This window comes from Lagenorhynchus albirostris, chromosome 19 (genome assembly GCF_949774975.1).
Source record: "Lagenorhynchus albirostris chromosome 19, mLagAlb1.1, whole genome shotgun sequence".
Classification (NCBI taxonomy): Eukaryota; Metazoa; Chordata; class Mammalia; order Artiodactyla; family Delphinidae; genus Lagenorhynchus; species Lagenorhynchus albirostris.
In genome coordinates this window covers 39606370-39621886 of record NC_083113.1, presented here as the reverse complement: position 1 = coordinate 39621886, position 15517 = coordinate 39606370, and the positions used below count along the sequence as shown (strand labels likewise).

The window sequence follows — 15517 nt, the reverse complement described above, 5'->3', positions numbered from 1 at the left end:
CTTCAGTCGCTCCGGACTCCGTCTGAGCCCCAGGGGAGCCGGAGTGCGGCGACCCAAGGCGGGAAGGGGGCGGCCACGAATCCCGGGGGCTGACATCCCGGGGGCCCCTGGGGGGAGGGACGCGGACGGGCCGGCCCCCGCAGCCTCTGCGAGGCCCAGCTCGCCGCGACTAGCGGCCTCCGCTCCTCTCCACCCCCCGCCCTTTCTTTCCCTCCCAGCGGCGGCCTCCCTCCTCCTCCGCCCCCCCACCCCGCCCGCCACCTCCCCCCGGTTTCTCATTCCTGCCACCAGCGCGCTCGGCGGCTCATTCCGCGGCCGCCGCCAGACGAGGGGAGCGTCGCGAGCAGATGCCGCGGGGGCCGCTCGCAGCCGCCGCCGACTTGTGAATGGGACCCGGACTAGGGCCGGGGCTGACACCGCTGCGCTCGCCCTGCGCCAGATACCGACGGCCCGCACCTCGTGCCCACCCTCCAGGGCCCCAGGTGAGGCGCGCCGCCAGTGCCTTCCTCTCGCCTGGATGGAGCTTCTTCGGGTGGGGTGGGGGTGTCTCTGGATGAGAATGTTTGGGGACGGGGGAGAACTGACTCGAGACGGTTTCACTAATGCAAAGCAGAACCGGGGGGAGGGCGGAGGTAAGATTTGTTTAAAAATCGAAAAGGAAGAAGGGAGCCAGCTGTGGACGCGGGCAGCTTAGGGGGCAGAGGCGCCAGATGTGCGCTCCAGCCTCTCCCCCAGCTCCGGCCTTTTATGGGGTCTGCGCCGAGGCCGCGAGACAGGGGCTTTGCACCCGGCTGGAACTAGAGGCTGCAGAGCTGCGCTCCGGACACGCCGACTGCCCCCGGTCAGGTCTCCGGGGAAAGTCGCCCCCGGCGCGGTGCCCGCCCGCCCGCGCTGCGACTCTCTGCGAAAGCGACGACATGACCGCGCTCTGCAGGATCCCTACCCCTTCCTCCCCATCCCCGCCGAGTGCTCCCGGGGACGCAATTCCTCCATCGAGACCGCCGGGGAAGCCCCGGAAAACCGAAGGAACCCAGCTCGGGTCGGCGATTCCCCCGGCACTTTTATAGCGTGGGTTTGGGTCCACTGACTGCGGCTGGGGCTGCCGACTGCGATGCGCGCGCCAGCCCTCAAGCCGGAGTCTCTTCGGGGGCTCGGGGGGCCGTTTGTCAGCACCCGCCAGCTCAAGGGGTGACCCGTAAGCGGCTCAGACTCGGGCTCGGCTCTGGCTGGGGCTTGGCGGAGCTTGCCGGAGCTTGCCGGGGTCAACGTTAACTTTGCGAAGCGAGCCTTCCCCGCAGCCTGCGCCTCCTCCCGGAACGCGCCGAGCCTCTCCAGCTCCGCACGCACGGCCTCCCTCCCTCATGTTTGCCCCGGAACGGGAGCCGGGGGTGAGGAGCTTGGAGAACCCCGCAGAACGTGGGGTCCGGCGAGGAGAGCACCCCTCTCCCCCTACACCCGGGTACAGCTGTAGGAGGCCTGCCTGATGCTGTGAAGAAAAGAGTCCCCAGAGAAATTGGGGTCAGGGAGGCCCCCGGGTCGCTCTTCTTCATCCCTTTCTTGCCAAGGCCTTGCTCCTTGCTTTCTGGGCGGAGGGGGGGCTCGGGGGCGACTGTGTCCACACGCCTCCTTTTCCCGGGTGAAAGGTTTCGAAATGCTAGAAAAAGAAAGCCCTGTTGCTTTTGCTGATAATGCAGCAGGAATTTCACGGGCCAAAGCACTGCTATTAAGAAATTGCATCTTTTAATTATTTAATAATGCCATCCCTGCATGACGACGGGTCATCCCTAAGGGGTGGGGTGGAAGGTTGTTTCTAAAATCCTGCTGCATGTAGGTATACATCTGCCTATAAAGTCTTCCCTCCCGTTTCCCTCTAAAGAAATCGTTTTCGGATGGCTCTGCAATCTTTCCTGGTTTTCCTCTTCCTATCATTCCTATCAGTTTCATACGAGGCAGAGTAAGTTTTCGATTTAATCACAGGGAAGACACGATAATTAATCTGGTGAGAGGATGGATCGATTTATCACTTGGGCTTACAGCAAACATCGATGGTTTTGCGGGGTGTCTGGATTTCCCGGGGACCGAGGTGTAGAAGTGTTCTCAGGAGCGAGGATCTGCCAGCATCGCATGAGCACATTTGCCACGCTGGGCTCTGAGAGCTAGAGCCTAATACCGTGAGAGAGAAGAGAAGAGGCTGACCTTCATTTCATTAATCCTGGAATTATTTTCCCTACAAATACAGAGATACAGCCATCAGAACCCAGAAGTAATCACTGCCCAACCCTAGCTGCAGGGAGCCTGGTCTTCTTCCAGTAGAAGAAAGGAATAAAAGTTGCAAAACAAAGAGACAGAGGGTTGGGGCCAATGCCAGAGGGACCCTGAAGCTCCTGGTCACTAAAGTTCCTTAGTCATGAGCTCTAATTCAAAGTTTTAGAGTTGGCCAGTGGGCCTTGGAATTCAAACCTCTGTGCAAGACTGAAATCCTGCCTAGTACAAAGGAATGTGAGTAGTTTTCAAGTACAGACCAGGAAAAGGCATCTGAGAGGCCAGGAAACTTTGCTTGAGTGAGAATTATCTTTACATCTTGCTTCTGAAACACTGCAAATTAATACATTTAAAATGTCTTGCAGCTGCACTTTATTATTAATAATTATTATTACCATTATTTTCCTTGTTATTTCAGAGTCTGTATAAGCTGGTCATTTTATTACATTGTCAGAAAAGAAATAAATAAATAACCCTCCCCACCCCTGGGGGAGGGAAAATGAAGAGCCGCACTGAACGGACTGAGATAGGATAATCTGTTGAGGCCCAGACATGTAGATTTGCTCAAACTGAGCTTATTGCTTACTAGAAAAATAGGCTTTTGAAATAGCTCTAATTGAAGCACTGGACCATCTTGATAGCACTTCAGAACTTTCATTATGTTCAGCATTCTTATCGAAACACCAGACAGTAAAATTACTAGAAACCTAAATTCTGTTTTCAATTAAGATGCAATATTTTGTTAATTTGAGAATTTTTTAAAAAGTTACATCTGTTTTTTTACGACCCAGAACTCATGTTTCCTCTTTGCAGTGTTGGCTGTGGTTGTGTATGTGTGTTTGTTTATTCGTGTGAAGAGGAGGGGCAGGGTTGGAGAGCCATGCTGTGATTTGGGGGAATACAGATCAATTTCATGGTCCTTTAATGCACTTGTCTTCATAATTCATGGTTTTTCTTCCACTTTGAATAGAATTACATGGCTGCTTTGTAAAGATTCTGGTTTGGGGACCCTCATATGGGAAACGCCATGACTTTGACCTCAAGGCTTGATTTACAATGCCAGAGCTACAGTCCCATAAGCATAGTGTGTCCCAGAACCTTGCCTGTGAATGTCTGTGACTTATGAAGTTGACAGTTCATGTAAACTTTGATCTGTGATATTCAAAGCTATTTTCAGAACCATCTAAATATCTGCAAATCTGATTTTAGTCTGCCTTCATTTTCTACACATTTATGTAGGCAGATGTTCCAAAAATATGATCATTTTGTTTAAGTTTATTTTCAATATTGATTTTTTTCACTTTGATCATAAGAATACCTTATCATTAAATAGTAATGATAAGACAGTGGTCTATAGAGTTTGAAAGTAGGTAGCAAATCTTTTTTTCTTGAAGTGTCAAATTTGCAGAATAACTATAAATTCCAAAGTTTTTATTTTCCCTAGAAAATCTCAGCATTGTGTAAATTCACCAGCCAGTGGTTTAAGGGATTGGAATGTGTTTGGGATGTTTTTCCCTCTTATGCAATTGGTCCTTGTTCCATAAAAAGTTACCTGATTTGTCAAGAACCCCTGTTCTAGATTTACCAAAACATCGTAGTTGTCAGCCTTTCCAGTCCAAAGTTATTACCCCTGAAATATGTAAATATCTTTGGTCTCTCTCTGTCTCTCTATTTATAGATATGTGCGTGTGTGTTATTTAAGGGACTAGGGGAAAAACATCAACAGGTCTGCTAAAAAAAAAAAATAAAGCTGGAGAAAGTTGGACAAATTCTGGTGCACCAGTAGGAATGAGCTTTTCCATCAGGATTACTATGATAGCCATCCACAGCCTCCTCTATGGGCAAAGAAGGACTAAAGAAGACACTCGAGGAGGATAATTAAACATCTTTCTGCTATAATTTTACACTGACATTGAGAGCCTTGTGCATCTCTGGAAATGGGCTCCTTCGCGGAAGATTGCACTTTTGGCCACTAGAGGGCAATGGCACCCTTCTCCAACTTTGTGCGTGAGGCCCATCTTCTTTTGAGGGCACCATGAAAAGCGGTTTTGTTACCAGCAGCCTTGTCTGGACCTCTCAGGAGAGACCGAATTCAATCTAGCTGTGGTTCAGGCTACCGCTTGAGCAGTTTGTCAGGATTAACATCTTTCTAGTCGGTGGATCCCCTTACCTTCACTCTCTTCCCACCTTGGAGCTTACTAGAAAGTTGCAATATCTGAATCTTGAGATGGCTGAGCAGGAGATGGATGGGGGCTGGGCTGTATGAGAAACAAGGTCAGTTCTCACTGAGTCAGTGATCTGGGAGGATTTTCTGCCTCTTTTTTTTTTTTCTTCTCTGCAAAAAAAGCATCATTTCAGACTCTGAGGGGAAGAGAATGAATAAAGAAGAAAAATATTAGTGAGATTGCTGTGATATCATTGCCTGTTCTTTCAAGAGGTTTTTGAAGACGTCTGCAAGACATTTTTAATTTGCAAAAAAGAATAGCACTTTGATCTTTGGTAAACACTTTGGGGCCTGGAGTTTTAATAAAACAGTAAATGTTTTACTACTACCTTTAAACCATTCTTGATATTGCTGTACAAAACCTAACTTTAGCAGAGTGTAAAATATAATTCAAGATTGGTCCTCATGCCCTGGAGTTTAATCATTTGACTTCTTTTTCCTCCTCAGTGATATGGAAATTACTGCTTATGATTAAATTGCGTATTCCAGGCTGCACAAATTTATATTTGTTACTGTTTGATAGTGCCATTAGGAAATTCAGAAGAATGAAACAAAAAACTAATGCTATATTATAATTAAGAGGAAAGCTCTCTTTAAAAAAATAAGTTCTGTCTTAAGTAGATTCTTATTTGTATCTTTTTTTTTAAAACTGAGTCCAGTTGCCTCCCTGGTGAATCAGCAGTGGAGTTCTTTGCAGCTCTCAGTGTGTTGGAATGCATGGGCAGTTGATGAAGGAGGGATCAATGCAAATGGATTATGGGAGGGAGTATTAAGTAACTCAGTGGAAAGTAAGACAAAGTGTTTTGTAAACCGAAGCTCACTTACGCTGGACAGTTTATTTAACTTTTAAAACGAAGGCACTTTTAAATTGTAAGTGCTTGTGAATAATGCACGCTCATTAGAACTGGAGGGAAAATTTCACTGTTATTTGGTTTAATTAGCCGTCAGACAGTCACAGAGTTCCAAGATGCTTATAGAGATAAAGCATTGTTCTCGAGTCTCTGTGGTCAGGGTTTCTGCTCAGGCAGAGAACCTAGTACACAGGATGTTAAATGAGATGGGAGTCTGAGAGAGAAGAAGAGAGGAAAGGAAGAAAGAGGAGGGGGGAAAAAAAAGAGTGTGGGAGAGACTAATGATGCTGTTTCTCATGGCAGGCCAAGGACTGGTGTCTCTCTCCCCTTTCCTCTCTCTTTCTACTCATTTAGACCATGTGAGGTGCTGAATCCAGAAAGCTGGCATACACAGCCTTACAGGCCACAGTAAACAGTGGCCAGAGCCTTATTCTATTGCCGCCTGGCACTGAGTACTCATCAAAGGATGTTGTGAATAAGCACTGCCTTTTTCTCGAAGTTTTCTGGTTATTCCAGTTGAAGAAAAACCTTCATTTACTGCATGAACCTCCTTATTTTCTGGAAATCCTCCTGACACGGTCCTCTGCACTGGCATGACTTCGCAAATTAAGATTACTTCTCCACGTTCACTTTTCTTGAAGAAAATGGCCACCATGATGATCACCTAACATAGCAACCATAGCAGTGGAGGCCCCTACCTGAATTTAGTTTAAAACACACAGAGATCTCTTTCCAGCCATTGTTAGGCTCCACCAGTGAGATCAAACAGTGAGAATTTAGAGCAGCATCCCTGCCATGGATGCTGTTCTATTCTCAGTAAGAACAAGCATGGATGAAGGCAGGGATAGACATAACCTCTGATTATGGTACATTCACCCCCACCATGATCTCTGCGTTATGTGTTACTGCTGATCACATCCTGAACACTCCGGCCTGTTACCATCATCCCCCAGGCCTGGACCACCTATTCAGACTTAGAGGCAGTATTGCCAAGCGGCAGGGCCAAGATCAGGGTGAGGAGAGTGAGGCTAAGACATACAAGTGCAGAGTTAGATCCTGTCTGTATTTATTTATTTATTGGCCACACCACACGGCATGCAGGATCTTAGTTCCCCGACCAGGGATCAAACCCGCACCCCCTGCAGTGGAAGCGTGGAGTCTTAACCACTGGACCGCCAGGGAAGTCCCAATCGTGTCTTTATTGAAAATGTTGATATTTTGCTCATTGTGGATTTTTTCTAGTGATCTTGATTTTTTAAATATTTCCTTAAAATATTATTTATCTTGATTACTGAGTTTTTTGGCATCCCCTTATATTCTGTGCCCAAGGACAGAGCTCCACCTGACACCCTAGTTCCAACCCTGCCCAGCAGTTTGAGTCTTCTCAATTCCAGCTCCACTGCTTACAAAGTACTAACCAAAAATGAGCTACCTTACTTCTGTAAGACTCAGCTACCTCACCTGTGAAAATGGAGCCCCTCGCAATACCCACGTCCTAGGACCGTTGTAAGGTAACATAAGGATTGGGTGCAATGCCTGGTTCACAACAGGCACGCAGTGACTGCTCAGGCCTTGTCGTCCTCTCAGAAGGAGACCTGAGCTCCACTTTTATAGACTAATGGTGGCAGGCAGAAGTTCTTCCTCACAATTTTTAGGCCAAAGTCTTTCACTAAACTTTCCCTTTGGCTTGAGGCCTCTCCGAATTAGTGATGAATTGTTTATTAGTACCTGCCTTTTTAAAAAAATCATTTCATAAGTTTAAGTGACCCATCCCTCTTCCATTTAAAATGTTCAAGAGGCAGTTGAGATTTTAGAGATAAGTATCGCTTTTGAAAAGTGCCTGCCTCCTTCCTACCTTTGCATTTTCTCCCCGCTTGTTTTTACATATGGGTTGCTGTGGAAAAGCTGCCCTGAAGTAATATCTTACTGGGAAAGCTTGCTAAGCATGTGATGTTGAGATATTCCTCACAAGGGCTGCTTCCCTTTAAAAGGGACGCATTACTATTCCAGACTAGCTTAAATGATCATTAGTCTCTTGATAAAGTGTCGCCATTTCCAGAATATGCCTGTTTGTTTTTCAGGTAAATGTAGTTTGGGGTTTTCAGGAGGGTGAGCAGTGACGGTCTGACTTGTGGAAAGACTGCAGCTTGAAGAAGCTCTTGCCCTGTCTGCCGTCTTCCTCGGGCCCGAGCAGAAGCCCAGGGATTTGGCATCACGTTAAAAATAGCAGGAACCGTCACCCCCACGCAGCTGTTGATGGTGCTCTGTTTTCACACCCAGTATCACAGTCAGGCTGGGCTTTCCAAGGCTCCTGGTTCTTCCAGATTGTCCTGCTGTGTCCCATCTGTGGCCTCCTTGTGTCATCTGTTCCTACCCTAGGCCCTGTGCATTCGCTCCTGAGTGCAGGGTGCAATGGAAGGAAGGCTCTGCCTGTGTTTGCTGGGAAAAGGGCAGGGGAGAGAGCCAACTTTATGAGACGCTACTCTGTGAAAGGTGCTGCACCCACTACCTGCTTAATTCTATGCCGTCACCCCATGAGGAGGGTACTGTCAGCTCCATTTTACAAGCAGGGAAAATGACCCCCAGGAGGATTCCAGACACTTGTCCAAGCTCACCAGGCTGAAGGAAGGAAAGCTGGGTGTCCGAGCCTGTCTGATTCCACATGCCCAGCAGTTTTCTGCTCTGTGTGACGTGTGTGGCAACCCTGGGCCTCCTCAGCTTCCTGGAGAAGAGCAGCTGGACAGAGAGCTGAGCTGACGGCTTGACCCTGTGCCCCTACAGGATCCCAAATCTTGACCATAAAAGGAGCCTCTGAGATCTTATGGTCTAACTCTCCCTCTCAGCAGGTTTTCTGCTTGCCACTCACCCTGCGGCTGCTTCAGTGTCCTGATGACAGCACGCTAGCGACCTCTCTGGAAACCCATGACATGAGAGGTGATTCATTACCTCTGCTCCTTAGAATGCCCCCTCATATGAGGAGCTAAAATACCCCTCTGCTGTAACTTTCTCCCAGCAGTCACTTTGCCCCTGCTCGCCATCACTTTTTCCTTCTCTGACAGCCCTACAAATATTTGAAAATGGCATCCAATGACAGTTAAAATCCAATAAAAAGTATTTATTGAGCACTTAGCTAGTTTCGGGCACTGTGCTAAGAACATTCTATAACATGAGACTTATCCACAGTGACCCTATGAGCTGATAAAATTATTGCTAGCTCCTTACAGAGGGAAAAACCCAGACATTCCCAGTGTTCCACAGCTGGAAACTGGCAAAGCTGGGATTCAAACTCGGGCATCTGACACCGAACTTAACCCCTAGGTCCGTGTGCTCTGCCATTCAGTGCTTCAGCTAATCTGGCGAGATACAGTTTACAGACCTCTCACCGTCCTCATCTCTCCCATCTACTTCCACTCCATTTTGTCAATGTCCCCATTAACGTGTGACATCTTACATCAGAGTCTCTATTGCAGTCTAACCACCATACGGTGATTGGACCTCCTACTACCTGTAACAAGGACTGGACATCCCACTTTACCAAGTAGAACTCTCAGGAATCAGATGTTTGAAGTCATTAACTGAACTATCAGCTATTCCAGTCAATCTTCTTTTAGCGATGAGGGTCCAGGGACCCAGAGAAGAGCCATGGCTTGCTTGAGGTCACTGGGTGATTTAGGAGCAGAGGGGAGCAGGAACTGGGGAGCGGGGGTCTCGGCTCTTAACCGGATCTTTTACCACTATCTGAAAGCAGAAGGCTTTTTATTTTTTCTTTAGAGTCTATATACCTGTGGTCTGATTCTTACTTAAACAGATCATTGGTTCAAGTATATAGATGTGTATATATATATATATAGATAGATAGATAGATAGATAGATATATGTATATGTATGTATTCACCCTGTAACATCATTTGGCAGTTAAATCATAACATCTATATATGGGGCTTTGCATGAATCTGCTATTTGGAAGGCAGGGTCAGCCAATGCAGTGCCATTTGATAATATTTTGCAATATGTACCATTTGACTTCACCCTTCAGCTCTGTCCTATCTGAAAGACATCTACCACTAATACCTCCATTCCAAGTTTCCAGAGATAACAGAGTAGGAATGGCATCCTCACCTTGCCACCCCTAAGCTTTCACAGGGCCCTCTGGCAGGGTTTGGTTTGAACTCCATCTCAAACTCATTTCTTTGTCCTATACTTTATTGAAAGGCCTGGGCTGGGCACAGTGAAGTGGTCAAATCACAGGGCCTTCCCTCAGAGAGCTGACAATATCAATGGTGCAGAACACACTAGGTCTGTCTGTAAAATCTCAAGGCCTCATACTGTCCGTGCTGCAAAGGAAGTATAAACAAAGAGGGCCACGGTGAGGACAAGCCACATGCAGTTTAATGACCAGGGACGGTTTGGGGAAGGAAAAACAGCATTGCACTCCTGCATGGTAGGAGGGGACCCTAGAGGCCACCCAGACCAACACGTTACACCATTCCTGGCTACCATGTGGTGATGGCTGGAGCATCATTAGTCATATGGAGCTCATTACCCCTGGATGCAAACCACTGAGACATTAGGAGCTTTCACTTTTAGAAATACTTCCTTAGGTTGAGCCAAACTCTGTTTCCCCAGAGGTTGCATTCTTTGGTACAAGCCTTTGATGTCATGCAGAATAGATATAATTCTTCCTCCCCATTGCAGTTATTCAGGATCTAAGTTGTCTTCCAGGATGCCTTCTCCCTGGTCTTAACATCTCTAGAATGAACACCCCATTCATTTTTGCTCCAGCCCTCCTCAGAGGGAAGGACTGAAGACAGAAATCTAGAGGCAGCTAGACTCTAGACTATCAACTCCCTTCTACACACTTCTTTTATTGCATCCCGAGGCTACATTACATTAGCTTTTATTGCCAGCCACATCACCCAGAGGACTTATGCTCCACAGTTTATTTGTTTATTTGTTTTTCCTTATGTGCTGCTGTTAAGTCACATTTCCCCACCTGTCCCTGTGCACATAAGACATGATAAGGCACCTTCAGCAGTGCTAGGGAGTCAGGCTGCCTTGCTTCAAAGCTTGCCGCTTCCCAGCTGTGCAAGTCACTATATCTATTTCTCAATGTCCTCAACTGTAACACTGGGTTAATGATATCTACCTTATAGGATGGTTCTGATATTAAACGATATTAATATATAAAAAAAGTGTTTAAAGAGTGCATGGAATGAGGTTGCTGTTATTATTATCTCTGTTATACTTCATATCTATAGTCTGGGTCCATTGATCCAGCCTTCCAAAATGTTTTTTAAATTTAAACCTTCAGTCTCTTGTCCAGAATATCTGTCATCCCTCCTAGCCCCATGCAATAGGTTGGTTTACTCAGACACCTACCTTTCTTATTAGAAACAAAACACAACACAACAATAAAAAGAAACAGAATAGAAGCAGGGACAGAATCTTGTTAAACTACAGAAGACACTCCTTTTGAGTGATTCCACCCTGAAATACAATATTCTTCATGTTACTCATTTCTTGTAATGCATAATTGCCATTTTGTTTGCTTGTTTGTTTGTTTGACTGCATAGCACCCAAACCCCCTTCCTGTGTTTGGAGACTAACCCACAATAAGACTCTTCAGAAAGAAAGCCCTCCTTCTACTCCACAGCCTTGAAGGGCCACAGAGTTGCTTCCCTAGCTCTCCTGGAAGCTAAAATGCTGATTCAACTTCCCAGTGTGCTTTAAATTTGGATTCAGTATCTTACACTTACGCTTGTGCACGTGAGCACGTGCACACATGTGCACACACACGCACACACAATCACTGGTCATGAAGAACTCCCTCTGGTCATTGTGGCAGTGACTGCTGTATCATCCAATTTCCAAGGGTAACCAGGGTGGTGGAGCAAGCTATCGCTACCCGTGTTCAGCGGGGACAGCCACAGTGCCCTCACCCACCTGGTTCTGTGGCAGGATCTGGTCTCTGGTTCTGACTGCCCAGGCTCCTACATTCCTGACCATTTTCTGACCCTGCTTCTCTAGTCTTCCTGCAAGCACTGTGTTACCCAGAGTCTGTATCTGTTGCTTTGAACTAAGAAACCCAAAAGGCTTCATTTCCCTGCATATCCTTGCAAGACTGTTGTAAGAAAACTTATCCCCTGCAATACTGAGTGGGGTATCTGGCTTTTGAGTTCCTCTCAAATGCTTAATAGAATGTTGATAGACAGTTAGATGTTAAGGTGTGAGGATAGAGCAGAGAAAGCCCTTATTAAACATTGAATGGTCCAGTTTGGGTTGAGCAAGAATTGGGCAGGAGGTCAGGACCTAAGCAGAAGCCTAGTGATAGGCTCAGGAGCTCAGAGGATGAAGTAGGATTTCCATAGGCAGCCATGGTGGAGAGCATAACTGCTAGGCATCTGAATGGCAAATGGTCTCTTGGAAAGCACAGGGCAGATTGTATGGTAAAGTGGCCCATGGATGCTGGCTCTGGAACCAATGCAAAATTTCCAAAAATATTATCCAGAGAAAACTAAGGCCAGATTCAGGGACAAGAGTCCAAATTGTATTCCTAATCTAAGGGCAGCCAGATAGAAAGGAGTATTCTGAATTCAGAGCCAAAATCTTGGAGAAGGCAGGATGGAATACATAGGAGCTCTCTAGGCATTGATACGAGCACAAAGGATGCCCCCATAAGAATGGGCAAGTGACCTCACCACATCCCAGCTTCTGGAGGGGACAGCTCCCACACCCTCCCAGCATGCTGGCCTCTTTGTTGGCCCAAGGATTGCAAGATCAGGTGGAAGCTGTCAGTGCTTAAATTAGGGCAGATTAGGGCAGCAAGGAAAGACAGAGGAAAGCTTCCTCTGCAGCTGGTCCCTTATCATCCCAGGACAGCCTAACCCACTGCTGAAAGGAATCAGCGTCATCCTTCCAGAGAGTGGAGCTTTCAGGGAAGCTCAGAGTTTCAAAGCTTCTGAGACTTGCTAGCCCGTCTGCTGGGCCAGGGAGTTAAGCCATTGAACGGTTCTGATGTTGTGGCTGACGGCACCCCTTGCCCAGGCCTGAGCCAGCTGTCACCAAGCTGCACAGAAGTCTTGGAGCCGTGCATTTCAGCTTCTGTGTGGCACTCCCTGACAGACCACCGTGGACACAAATCCAGATCATAGACCAAGAACGACCAACTAAACATAGGTGAGGCTGTTCGGGCAGCTACATCGATAGTTATCTTTCCATTGTCTAACTTTTTAAAGCATGCATATTTAAAGGTTTTAAATATTTAACAACATATTTAAAGGTTTTATAAAATAGTTCATTGACAATAGCAGCAAAACTGTGTTTAAATTCCAAATCCAAATTGAAAATCCGGCGTACTTTATGCAAACAACTCCAATTCACAACACTTTCCCCTAAGATATCCCAATAGCGAAGGGAGCTTGCTCTTGAACTGCCTCACTCCACCGTATACTTCATATATAGACACACCGGTAGTGTAAGGTGTAGTTTTCATTTTTATTATTATTCTAGGGAACTTAAGAAGCACTATGTAAACGAAACATCACTATTAGTATTATTATCTTAGAGTAAAAATTGCAATTTAGCAGTTAGAGCTGGGCACACTCGCCTTCAAAGTAATGCATTGGCGATTCTTGTGTTTTATTCATCACTGTTCCTCCTGCAAACCTTACAGAGAATCTTCAACTTCAGCAAACCTCCACAGTGCGTTTGGGAGCATTAGTCAGGAGACTAATGCAGCCTGAGAGGATATGTCTCTGAAGTGAGGGATGGATCCTGCGGAATCATTTCAGCTGCTCTCGCCATGAACCCCCTCCTGCCGTGCCCCACATTGCAAGCCAGAGAGGGACCCGGTTTTCACTTACACAGAGGCATGTCTCATGTTCTTTTCTCATTGGGTGCTTTTCTTCTGTCTCATTTCCCATGAATAGAGAAAGATAACCTGTCAGCAAGTTTGCAGCCAATTGCTGACAGATTTTCCCTAATAGGCTGCCCTGTGGTTTCCTCCTTCTAGGCAGACCAGCCTAGTGAAACCCTGGTGTTCTGATAAATAGCTGTGTGGCCTTGGGCAAGCCAATTAACCTCAGTTTCCTCATCTGTAAAGTGGCCTTTTGGGTCCTTTCCAGCTCTAAAATGGTCTGGCTCTCAAATCTTCTTCCACAAATCACTTGGCATGGTGCCTTCTGACCGTCACATCTCAGCATTCTGGAGAAGGAGCCATGCAGACAAAAATGCCAGGATGTAAATGCACAGCTTTGTTTTGCCTGCTGGTGATAGTGGGCAGAGGAGGCATGCAGGGTGGTGAGTTTGGGACTCCTTGTGAAGTATGTTGCATGTCAAATTTAGGGCTTTGGACTTCATTCCCCAGGTTCTAGGGAGCCTTTGCGAGTTTAGAGCAGGGGAGTGATGTGTTCAATGCTTTATTAAATGATTTCTGGACCGGCATTGAGAAGAACTGACAAAGGGGCAGAGACTCTAAACAGGGAAACTGACAGGAAGCCGGGAGTAGAGGGCAACATTATTAAAATCACTGATGTGTACTGAGCATTTACTATGTGCACACACTGTGCTCAGCACTTTCCATAAATTATCTCAATCCATCCTCACTACAACCTTAACGAGGTGGAAGCTATAATTATCCCCATTTATAAAACATGGAAACCAAGACTCAGGGTAGTTAAACAACTTTCCCCAGTTATGTCTCTGGTAAGTGGACAATCAGGGATTTGAACAGAGAGAATTTATGTTCTTCACTGCTCTGTTACAGAAAGACAGACTCAAGAGGCTTCCAGGATAGGTTCATGAGACTTGCTACTGATTGTCAATAAGGAATGGGAATGGGTATTTTGCCAAGCGCTTACTGAGTGCCTGCTACTGAGCCTTCCAGAGATTATCTCTTTGCATCTTCTCAATAAACCCCAATACCACACTGATAGACAGTTGCAAAGGATTTGAACCCAGGACCTGAAAGAACCAGAAAGCTTTTCCTGTGACTCTTCTAATGCATCCCAAGTTGCCAGATTCTTGGCTTTCTCCCCACCTGCGATGATTTATAGATGACACCAAATATTGTTTTCTGTCATGTGCTCATACGACTTAACTATTTTAAAAGATGTGTTAAGCAGAATAGAAGTTGTGATTCCATGATCCATGTTCTCTCTTGATATTTTGGTTCCTGTCCAGCCCTGGCATAGGTGAAGGGAAGATGCCGTCAACAGTGTCACAGAAGAACATGTATTTGGCACCCAGGGTTCAAAATGTGTTTCTAGGGGATGTTGAGAGAAGACATGTAAACCCACTCTTTGTCCTTCAGTGGGCATTCTCTCCTTCTGCAGCTGCTCTGATGCATATTAATAAGGACCCAGGTTTCTGAGAGAGAAAAAAATCATCTACACTGGATTTGAAGAGGACATGAGAGGCAACAGATTTGACACTCCAAGCTAGGACTCAAAAACAAATGCAATTGCAAACACCAACCTGGCAGAGTCTTGTTCGAAGAGATGAAGTCCACAGGGTCTCTGTGCTTAGTATTTCTTTGTCTGTTCTCATATTCTTTGAGCATTTTCATCTGTAAAATGACCCATCCATTTCCTCATCCCTAATTTGTTAATCAACTCACCGTGGGACAAGAGGGAACTCACTTCTCTTGTCTGGATTTGTTTCCTCTTCTGTAGAATAAGAAGGTTCCAATGGAAAACTGCCTCCCTCAGGAAGAACAGCTGAGCTCTGTTTAAAAAAGTCCAAAAAGAAGAGTCAGTCACCTGGTTGACCCAGAGAACATACCTGTATTATTCTCCTCTTAACCCAGCTCCTGGACTTCAGATTTTCATTTGGACCGTGAAAACCAAATGGGTGGTAGGCTCTTGGAAACTCAGAACTTAATCCTCAGCTCTGGCAAAGAGCCTCCAGAACCTGTTCCCTAACTCATTTAAAGCAACGGTTATAAAAACAAAGCAAGTGAGACAAGCTTTGTGGGTAAGAATGTCAATTGATTAAATTCATGGAAATAGCATCACTCCTCAAAGATTGCCTGCCTTTGCTTAATGTTGAAACTATTGATACTATCTCTAGTATTGTTTCCCCTGTTTTTACATTTGCATGGGAAATGACTCAACATTTATTTCTGAAGGTTGTTTTCTTCCTCTGAGAAAGTTACATTGACTGTATGGGTTTGGCCCACTGA

At 46.1% G+C, this 15517-nt stretch overlaps 1 protein-coding gene across 1 annotated transcript in view; it reads left to right on the top strand.

Moving 5' to 3' along the window:
- The first annotated feature begins 321 nt into the window (after positions 1-321).
- CDH11 (cadherin 11) overlaps positions 322-15517 on the top strand; it is a 144746-nt gene continuing 129550 nt past the window's right edge. The window contains exon 1 of the mRNA XM_060131015.1: positions 322-482. The gene's annotated coding sequence lies outside the window, so the exon portion shown is untranslated. The remainder of the gene's footprint in view (positions 483-15517) is intronic.